Below are 11756 nucleotides of genomic sequence, written 5' to 3'. Positions count from 1 at the left end.
TTATAGTCGATTGAAAAGGGGCCTGATTCAGTATGATCGCGTGCCCAATATCAATTCTGGATCAACGAGAAAGAGCATAACGTCTGGTTGCTACTATCTTAGCTTGCTCTTTTACAAGAAGCCGCGATGGCAACCAGTGAAGCAGAGTGAAGAGAGCCTTCGTAGGAGTGGAGCGCAAAGCACCAGTGATTTGCAAAGCAGATATTCTCCTAGTTTTGTCAATAAGTTTTGAGTGACATGTCTTTTCAGTAGCTTGTCACCAGAAAGCAGCCCCGTAGAGAAGAAGGTTCGATGACGACCGTGTAGAAAAATCAACAATTAAGTGAGGAATATAAAACGAAATTAAAAAGTTAAAATTAATGGAATGAACACACAAAAATATGTTTCTGATGAATTCGTATGAATAAAATTGTAATTCAATAGAAAAACACAATATGTAGAAATTTATTATTCTTATTCATTTTTGTAGTGAACATGAGAGCATATCCCCACTCTTCCTTCATATAACTCTACAACAATGACGTGATTTGGCATGGAATCGACTATGACAGCACTATGAAACGAAATAATTCTTTTTGCAAAACAAGATAAACAAAGGAATCTTAGCCATACACCCACCAGAGCTGAGCTTTTCCGTACTTGTAAGAGGGATTTATGCGCAAACCAAATATGTTAGCTTACGTAGATTGGAGTACTCATGTGGATTCACGACAATGAGGCCAAAGCCGAAACAGATTCTGTAGCAAAAAATATGACAGAAGCAAACAAAAGCGAATGTGAATACATTTCATATGCTTTTGCTTTTTTAAGTTCAAGGCAGAGAAATTTTGCTGATAACACATTTCAATTGGATTGATTTTCTTGTTCCTGCAATTCCTTATTCGATTTCATAAGTTTATGGTATCTGAAAATTCTTCCATTTTTGGTGAGCGTTTGAATTTGATAAGCACTGTAGATGCAATTGTATTAAAAATTTGATGAATTTTTCTGCTTTTTCGCTAATATAAGAAACTTTGAAAATAATATTAATAAAACTGAACATACTACCGAAATATTTTGGACTTTAAATGAAATATATTAAAAGAATTTCTCTACTCTATAATAAGAATACTACCACTATTGGTGTGTGCTTTTGCGAACTCGAAGGGAAGTATCAGTATGAAGTTATTCTATCTATTTAAGTGCATACTAAGCAAATTTAATAAAAAATAGAACAGTTGGCGTATTTGGTGGTTGGAAGTCTATTGTCCTATGGCAGGTTATCGGACTTGATTGCATGCACGAAAGTGTACTGAAGAAAACGACGCTAACGAGCTGTACAAAATCATCTATCCTGTTTTTTTCTGTTCATTTTGCAAACTTTTCAAATACTCATCCATTCAAACCATACAAATAATGTTGAAAGTATCCTTTTTTGCATACAAATGCAATAGCATACAAACGCAGACTGACTCAGAAAATTGTTGGCCTTGAAAAAGGATTTTTCTGGCTCATATCTGTGGACTAACTGCGATATTGCGAGACTAGAAATTTTGCACTAGATGCATTTTGATGCCTTCGTATATTGCATTGCTTTTTGTTAACTGAAACGTAAGACTTTTTAAATTTCGCCTGAATGCTTGCAAAGTAATTATTCGCGGCAAAATACAATTTTTAGATGAGAAAAGTTTGCAACTTTTATATCAAAATATTTTAACACATTTCATAAGATGTTCAAAATTGGTGCTTTAATATCCTCCACTCTACTTTGTCTCAATTTCGCGTTTCTTGTTAAAGTTTAAGGATTTTCCATTTTCAATACAATCCAAATTAAAGGTTAAAAGAGTTTTCTGATCTCAGATACATAGAAATAGTTCACTTGGGTGCAACTATTAATCGAGCATTACTTTAAAGTTGATATTTTTGTCGAATATGAAATGTCTTATGAAGAAAACCAAACTAGAAGGCTTCGAACAGTAATGAAGAAGCAACAAAAATCTGACTAATTTATCTTTAAAAATATTCGAATTTTTATGTAATTTGTTTATAGTCCATATAAAATATAATCGTTAATCCAAGACTTTCCTTGTATATATTAATAAATATTATTTACATAATTAAGTTCGTTCGTTAAGTATATAATTTACTTAGATTTTATAGTCTTGATAGTTGAGTGTGTCTTTTTAATTTCCTATAAATGTTCTTATAGCCCTTTAGCGTTTTTATCAAAAAATTATAAATTTTTGAGTCCACCTATTTTAGTCCTTAAATGTTCTTTGTGTTGAATTAAGTTTATCACAATTAGTTTATAATTTATCCTATCATTAATTAAATTATTTATCCTATCATTATAGTTTATCCTTTATCTATTAAAGATGTTTTTCCAAAAATAAAATGCAAGAAATAGAAGCAAATTTTGGAGGATTCATGGGTAGTCAGGTTTGTATCACTGTTTTCTTAATGAAAGAATGTTAAGGAAAAATTTTAGCACGATCATCTCATATGAAGAAATACATACTGGGTATAGATGTGTTCATGAAACTTTTTTTTCAAAAATAAAAATCGAGGTGGAAACAAAGAAATGTTGAAAAAGTCAAAAAGAGAACAAATTCAGCAAGAAGAAGACAATCTCAATGATTGTAGATATGAAAATAGTAGCACAAATAATGATAGTCAGCATCAGTAATATTGCATTTCAATCTAAGAAAATGTGTTTCTATTGCTACCCCATGTATGGTATATGGAAAACACAAATTTGTTTGTTCCTTTCTTATTCGAGTTGGTGTCAAATGGTACCTTTACCTAAATTTTTGGGTGGATCTGTTAGTGTCTAACTAGATCTATAAGATATTTTTAATGTTTATATGGGCTGAGCTTCTAATTTTTTCGAAGGGTGCTTAGTTATTGAACTAAGGCAAATCTTTAGCTGGTTTAGTGTTTAATTACTATGGTTGCTTATTTTATCAAAAAATTTTAGTGTCCCTCATATACCATATGGTATGTTTTAACTGTTGCAACCTTGAGATCTCTGTGGGAAGTCTTGGAAGGTTTGAAATTGTTTCACCTGCTTTTCCATATGATTCATAACCATAAAACAAGTGTATATGTTTGATTAACAAAGCATGTTGTATTGTATCCGTGAAATAGACGTGCGTTCCACGTGAAGCAGTTGCTCACTTTCTGACCCAGATATTTAACTGTGCTACTCCGGTGAATGTAGGTGTTTATGATTTTGAGTTTTCTTGGCGATTGTGATAAAGATAATTTTTGTTTTTATTTTCCATTTATTGAAGTAGTTAATTTGTCGATGTGGTTCAGTAGTCTATATGTGATTCGATTTGTTTTTTTTTCTCTAGAATAATATCTGCTTCATTCTTGGTACATCAGATATGTAAATATGAAGAGTAAAAGTGAGGAGACTTGTAACTTTTATCCCACTAGTTGCGGATGTAGGGTTTTGATGTTTTGAGGTTTGCAAAAATTATCGTTTCAATTATTTGGCTTAGGTTGATAAGAGACTAATTAGATGCCAATATTGAATGACTTAAATTCTTTCTCGGTTTTGGAATTATAATAGTTACAATTATAGAATTATAACTATTCGTTATGGTTCGTGGATATTCGCAAATGGTTCGTGTTGCAGGATTGGATTAAGAGATTGTAAAAAGTGAAATGCGATCATCGCTTGTTTAGAATCTTATAAAGATATAGTTCTTGAATCTGATATTTTGGAAAAATTTTTGCCAGAAATTTTACATGTTAGCTTAATATGTTGTAAATGAAAACAAATTAAAACCGCAACAGGGAAATGTATTAATGCTGTTTGTTGCATATTTAATTGGCAAAATTGCTCAGTTTCTGCGTTTTTGTTTCACGAAATCCACTGATAGTGCATGTTTTGTACATTTGTTGTTTTTATGCTCACATAAGTTGTGCCGAAACTTCTTGCACCAATAAAACCGTCAACAGAAACAATATGTAGTGCTTTGGTTTTTTAGTATTGTTTATTTGCACTGACAACTCTTCCTTACACATTGGGGCTTGCTACTCTTACTTGTTGTCCCCGCAGTGTTTCCTTGACGCAACGGGGCGTAAATGTTATTACAACAAAGCGAATGGAAACTATAAAATAACAGATCCTCTTCTATCGCAGCAAAGTGACTTTGAAGATAATTAAAAGGCAATGTTTGCAGAAATTGTCAAATCAAAGTTTAATTTTATTTCAAAACTTCTAAAATGTATGTATACATTTTCAGTCAATGTACTTAATACTTACTAGTTGCTGTTGTTTTTTGAAATTGCATTTTGGATTATTTATTTAAAAAACTATTTTAATTAAAAATACTTTAGAAAAAAAAATAATTATACAGAAAAAGTACAATTATTTTTTTTTTGGTGAATAAATTAATCGCATGTATATCTGTACTAAATTGTGATTGAAATAACTTACGCTTATGCATTCAAGAGTTCTACTACAAGACTTTATTACATTATATAATATTTAAATAATTACAATAAATGATATAACATAAACTTATAAAAATAACACTTCTTAATTCAGGCAATTCAAAGCTTTGTAATGATTTTCCATTCAGAAATTCGAGTATAAAAAAACATAAGTGCCCAGATAGGACTTTATTTTGCGGCAAAAAGGTGTGGAATGCTTATGTACTGACCACAATCCGGGGTCTTGGAAAGTGAGTGCCTGACTCGGACGGATTAAACCACTTCTCCTCATTCCTAGAGACTTTGTCTTACTCCGGATATTATTACTTCGAGGTAAGGTCCCTCTTAGTCATTTTAGACTTCCATCGGTGTGATCTGCGTTGAGGCCACGCAACTTCTGCAGATGATTAACTTTGCCCTTCATCTTGGTGTGATACATCTGCTTACTCCAGCTGTCATCTGTCATGGTCTACGTTTTTCAATCTCAGAATCATGTCAGCAAACCTTTCTACGTGATCCTCCAGATAGGATATTGAAGACACGCAAAAAGTATTCACATTTTGAAAGCCGTAGTGAAAACTAGTTATTTAAAAAGTAATTTAGTAATAAGTTCTAGGCAACTTACAGTGATATTAAAATTCTATACATCTTATGTTAGATGTAAAGATCATAAAAAGTATTCTGCTGCTCCAAAGTGAGGGAAAGAACATCTTTTACTGAAAACATATATTAAGGTATTCAAAGTACAAAAAAAGCATAATATTTTGAAAAATATGGAATATATATTTTAGTAATGATTTACTTAAAGAAAAAATTTTCTTAATTTATAAATAAAACTTATTTATAGTGTTTAAATATTATTTTCGCACCCTTTCGTTTAACCACTTCAAACTCTTTCCTTTTTGCTTGTCTTCAAAAATCCTTAACTCAGAAACTGGTACCATGTTGGTGACTGAGTGCTCCCATACTTTGATATATGGTAGTATATTTCTATCTGATAATACTGATTATCCACAGCTCAAACCTGCGCGGATAACATAGGCATCCTTTGCATTAATTCCTCTTTTTGCAGATAAGGTTCATTTTCATTGGGCTAGTTGATCATTTGTGTACAACGAGTGTACTTTATATTAGTCCTTTAAAAACGGGTATAATTTTCTTGAATTAAAAAAAGGAGACTAAAGGTGACAAACCTTATCCTGTACTAAAAGGTGTTACTATTTCTGCATCCACTTAAAATCTTAAATAAAAATTTTTGATAGCAAGCTTATGTGGTCACAAAAAAAAAGACATTTTGAGACAGAGATGAAATATTTTGTTGTCAAATTATTTTAGGCAAAACGTAGTGATTTATTCAAAAAATTAGTTAGACGCACAATCGTACACATATGTCGTTCAGTGAAGCAGGACCTAACTCAATGGTATTTAAGCTACTCTATATAAACGTCAAAAGCTATTCTTCTGGGGTGTCAGGAGCTTTTCCCACCACTTCAGAAACTGCCCCTCGCCCTCTTCGACTAAACTTGTTTATCCAGGGCAAAGTTCTAAAATTTATCTGAAGACTGAAGCAGGGGTTTTTTTGTTGTCATTTAAATTCGAAAAAATTGTAAGAAACTTATCTCAAACACTTATGTAAACTAAAAATTGCGCACACGCAATAACACCAAATTACTTGGTAATATCTGATTTTTGTTTCCGATTTTCGTTTTGTTTTCGCCCATGGTTCGTAAACTGAAAAGGTCTCGGGTGCTTATATATTTTTCGAGTATTTGAACAGTAAAAGCCAATTTCGTATGAATTTATTTTTCAAACAAAATACTTGAAATCCGTGAAAATAACTTCTGAATTTAGATGGAAGGGAAAAGCATCTACGCTTAAAGCCCTGATCAACCTAACTTCATCAAAATTAGTCAATTGCATGTTGAACTATGCCGATTATCACAACGACCATGAACTTCAATAGGATCCCGGCTCTTTAGGCATATCAGAACACAAAGTTGTACATGAACTATAGCAACGATATCTTGCTTTGTCTATATCTTTTGTGAGACTATCTATTGACGGTTAGATTCAATCTAAATCAGACAATAAATGACGAAATAACGATAGCTGTGGGCACACAAATTAGTGCTAAAGGCTTTCTTTTGACTCTATCAATTGGTCCGATCATACTACCAATTGGTGCGAACACTGGTCACATCACTTGTGCCAAACATCTCTTTCATCTTTATCTAACTGTCGATAGGTTGTACAATTTTTTCTGGAGCACTATGATACCATAAAACATTGCATGTGCTCCTGTGCTGCTCTCTTAAGAATCAGAAGTGAAGTATTCGAGTCGAATACCGTAAGTAACTCATGCATCAGTTTCTTAGCTTTTTTAAATATTCTTCGTTTCCTTAAAACGAGCCAAAAATATTTATAATTTTTCGGAAAAAGATTCACAGTACAATTTGCCTTTATGTTAGGAGTGCCTTATTTCTTTTAGAAATTATTTTCAAAAGGTAGTTTTAATGGGTTTAGGTCTTATATTGTGGCTTTCGATGGTATTCACCTATTAAAAATAACTATAAGAGATTACAGGTAATGTTAGCCACTCTTATTCAAAAATTTTTTGGAACATCGTAGTTAAGTGATTACTTATGCGAAAAAGTAAAAGTAAAAGCCTATTTTAAAAGTATTACGTGAAGTTAAGAGTAAGACAATTGCATCACATACCTTTCGCAGCTATAACATTTCATCGTGAAACCGTACTGACAAAAAACATGGTCAGGATATCACCCTTTGAATTTTAAGCAACAAAAAGTATGTGCATTCAAAATAATTAATTTTTAAATAATCATAGCACCTTTGACAATATTCGAATTTCGGCTTAACGCACTGAATACTCCATGTCTGGTTGGTTTGATTCACTAAACTTTAAGCTCAAATTAAAAATTAATTGCTACAAAGAAAACTGAGGTCCGATGCTTTACGAGAAGAAGGGGGCTACAGTAAGTAAGTAGTAAAGAAAACTGATACTATGACTACATTTGGTTTGGTATGATTTTTATTGCCACACAAGTTTCTAAGTGATTTTTACTCTTCATTGTAAAACATCGAATAATATGTCGTTCGTGATTCAACTATTATCATGAAATCCTAGTATTAGAGTGTTCTCAAATCATAGCAAATTTTTGTTATTTACGCAAAATATGCTTCAAAATTTTGAAAGTATCCATTTTTCCGAATTTAATATTTTTGTGTAACAGCCTGACGAGATTTTTGGAAGTAATTTTGGCTGATTGGTGCAAATATTTTGCAGGTATTCTTAGTTAAAAAGTTGTATGTATAGTTCCCACGGAATTCGTATTGGAACCAAAGTAGTTTAAGATACTTTGTGTCGAGTATATTCGTATGTCAAACAAATTAAAACAATTGCTGCAATGAGCAACCAACACACAAGTTTATCTGCACAGCTGAGAAATCAAAAGTGCAAAGTAAACTCGCCGAAACCCGAAGTACTCTGGACCGAAATATGTGCTCTTCTCCAAATACAAGCAAATGCAACTTTTGCTGTTAAGGTACGAGTGCACGTTGGGGATCTGCAAGTATCTAAACTTTTAACTTCAAGCAATACCAAACAAAGTAAACCTTGAGAACTTCCGAAAATAAGGATTTTTCCATTACGTTCCGTTTTGCCAAAGCATTTTTTGTTTTGGGTTTTTAAAAGTTTTTATAAGAAACTTTTATTCTGCTTTGTGTTTTGTTGCTATTTGTGTACTAAAATAATAAAAACAAAAACTTGTACATAAAACTGCAACTACATGTGGAGCAGTTTGGTTTTATGAACTGATTACATTATACAAGTAAGGGTGGGAGGGCGTTGTTAGTAGAAACAGCTGCTGAAATCGCAGTTCAAGAATTTATAAGTCTCAACTTTATAACAAATGCATGAAATATCCTGTATTTAATAGTTAACACACCCGAAACCAAACAAAATATTTATTTAATTGGACTCGGATTGAGGTTATTATAGAGCAGATTGCACCAAGCTTAAGTTGTGACTAATTTCCCTTATCACTCTAGCTATAAAAAGTAACTGTGTCATTTGTATTTGTATCGCAAACAAATTAAAATTCATTTTCGTGAACTGCGTTTTCTCTGAATGGTGACCGCTTTCCTTGATACTCTACATGTGGTACTAGTATGATATACACTGTGATGGCCTTTCCCACGATGGTTATAGTTTGGTCATCGGTTTGAATTTTTTGTCACGTTTCCCCATATGGAAATATTATTTGTAAATGCTTTTATGTTTGATACGTGACCAAAACCATTTACGTCTCAGTGAACTTCCCAAACATTCGATGATCGAATGTTAACGACCAATAATTTTTTCCAAAAAAAAATACGATAAAAACTTGGAAGTTTTCAAAGATGAGAAGCCAACATATTTATAAATAAAGGACTCTATATCAATTTGTAATTTATTGCACAATAAAAATTTTGAAAACTGTTTATAGTAGCTTCAATCCTAAGTGTAAATATAAGCAAAACTTATAAAATGTTTCTTCATCTTATACAAATTTACTGGTTTTAAGTTTTTTCATGTATTTCCTGTAAAAATAAATGTATTTTATGCCAATTAAACAAACAAGGGCTGATATATATATTTATGGCCTAATAATGTAAATGCGAATATTTATCATCAAAAATTGTTTCATTGTTTTTCAAAGTGTTCTCCAGCCTGATTTATACACTTTTGCATGCGGTCAAACCAATTGTTGAATCACTTTTTCCACTCCCATTGAGACACCTCCAAAACATGGTTTTTGAACGCTTCACCAGCATCTTCTGGCGATGAAAATCGTTGATCACGCATTTTTTTCTTGATGTGCGGGAATAAAAAGAAGTTATTGGGTGCCAAGTCAGGGCTGTACGGCGGATGACCCATCAATTCAACGTTTTGGCCGGTCAAAAGGCGCTGGTTTGAGTCAATGTGTGAGAGCTCGCGTTGTCATGCTGAACAATGATTTGTCTTCTCTTGTTCGTTTTTCGAATTTCTCCGAAGATTGCAGGCAAACAAATTGTGCTGTACCACTCAGAAGTAACCGTCACATGACCAGATTTGCCGAAGAAACAGATGACCATTTGCTTCGAAGTGCTTCTTCCACGAACAACTTTCTTTGGATTTGGCTCGTCTTCGAAGACCTACACGGTCGATTGTTGTTTTGTTTCGGGCACATACGCATAGATCCATGATTCGTCACCTGTGATGATCTTATAAACGTCTTTTGAAGCACCGCGATCGTATTTTTTCAACATTTCTTTGCACCAATCGACACGAGCCTTTTTTTGAGCGATTGTCAAATTGTGCGGGATCCAACGAGAACAAACCTTTTTTACGACCAATTAAATAATTAAATTAAAACTTTAGGGTATATAAAACAATATTTTAATGTTTACCTACGCTGAATGTTAATAATTGGGTATGTCTATGAGTTTCTCATATCAAAACTTGCCTTATAGTATGTTTCCACTGCTTAAAAATAAATTTTCCACAAGGGAAATGATCAATATTTTCAATATTTGTCGTATGTTTTTTATGTAAAATGTAAACAAACAACAGATGAGCTGTACATAAACGCGTTGATGTTATTATTTAATAAAATCTTTATTTTTATTGTAATAAATATATAAAGTATATATATGTAAATGATATAATATATCAATTATATATTTAATTTTTTTGTAATGTATTATTAAATGAAGTTTATTTAAACAAACAGAAACTCTTTTTGAAGTTCTAAAGAATTTTCTGATACATAAAAGCTATTTTACATGTAATAAGTAACTTACGTCAATATAAACCACCAAATATTACTTAAGTAATTTACTAAGTAAGCAGTGGAAACATGGTATAAAACAGAAGTAAAGTACTTACTTTAAGAGTAAGGACATCACCCTTACCGTCGATCAATGATTTAAATTTTTTAACTTACATTGCGAGTGATAACCGACAATTATTTGATCGCCTTCGTATTATGACTTTCAAACAAATTGTCAGATAATTTCGTTGAACTGATTGTATTTTTACTACGTGAGTTAAAATTACTTTTTGATAGGTTATGAGTTTGCTTGTTTTATACGAGGTTCATATCCATGCTCATATCAAATTTTTCCGAGGACAAGTCATGCGAATAAATTGTGTTTAATGTGCAGGTAATAATTTAAATAAAAATCGAACTACTTGATCGAATGGAAACAAATGACTTTAATATAAAAAATATCAAAATCAGTAACGTAACTCTCAAATCAAGATTGTTGGATTTAAAAATAAGTGTTTCATAAATAAATAGGCTAGTTATATAAAAATTTGATATGACACAAGTCCATATTTTCTTAGTTAGGTAAATTCATATGAAATATTTTAATTAAATGTAAGTATTTTTTATTGTAGCTATTGACCTATAAGTTACTTATCACCCTAAAATTTTATGTATCACTGCAAATACCATCATTTTTTTTGTAAACATGCTGAAGAAGACATTTATTTAATCAGTAAATAATATATTAAAAATCTTAAAAATATTGTTAAGAATATTAAAATATTCTTTTCAGGATGATTACATTCATTGTATGATCATAACCAACATATAGTATATAATAGCTTAAAAAAATAAAACCATTCAGAAATATATGAGTTCGTATAAGAATGATTAACTGAATAATAGAAATCAAGAATAGGTTTGATAATAACGTAAAGTCTTATTTAAAATGAAGACATTTTGTCCCTTTAACATCATTATTAATAAATGATTTATAGATCTTTCATCTCGCCATTTCATTTCATCTTTCAACGCTCGCTTTACCTTATCGATGTCCGTTTTGTAGAACGGTTTGCCTTTGCCCATAAAGTAAGATTCGGTTTCCTAAATCACTTCTGCAGTGGAGTCATATTTTTTCATCTGGCACATCTTTCCGACTTTCACTTAAAGTTAATAGTCAGAAGTGGACGATCTGGAGATTACGATGGGTGGGGAAATTATTTAAGGTGTAATCCATTCAATTTATTGTTTTGATTTTTGGCTTTTGTCAGCAAACGTGACATTATGTTTGATTTATCATCTATTTATTCATGCTCAAGTTCTGAAATCTTCTGATATCTTTGATGTATAAACTATCTCGAACAATTTTTTTAAAACTATTTGTTTGACTTTTTAAAAAGTCAAGGTATGCGTTTAAATTTAATATATCCTTATTAATTGGTTTCTCTGCAAAAAAATATTTATAACGCTTGTCAAGTCATACATTGGATTCAACAGGATTTTTCCCTGTCAAAAAAAAAA

Source organism: Teleopsis dalmanni, chromosome 1 (genome assembly GCF_002237135.1).
Source record: "Teleopsis dalmanni isolate 2A chromosome 1, ASM223713v2, whole genome shotgun sequence".
In the NCBI taxonomy this organism is placed as follows: domain Eukaryota; kingdom Metazoa; phylum Arthropoda; class Insecta; order Diptera; family Diopsidae; genus Teleopsis; species Teleopsis dalmanni.
This window is presented reverse-complemented; position numbering follows the sequence as displayed.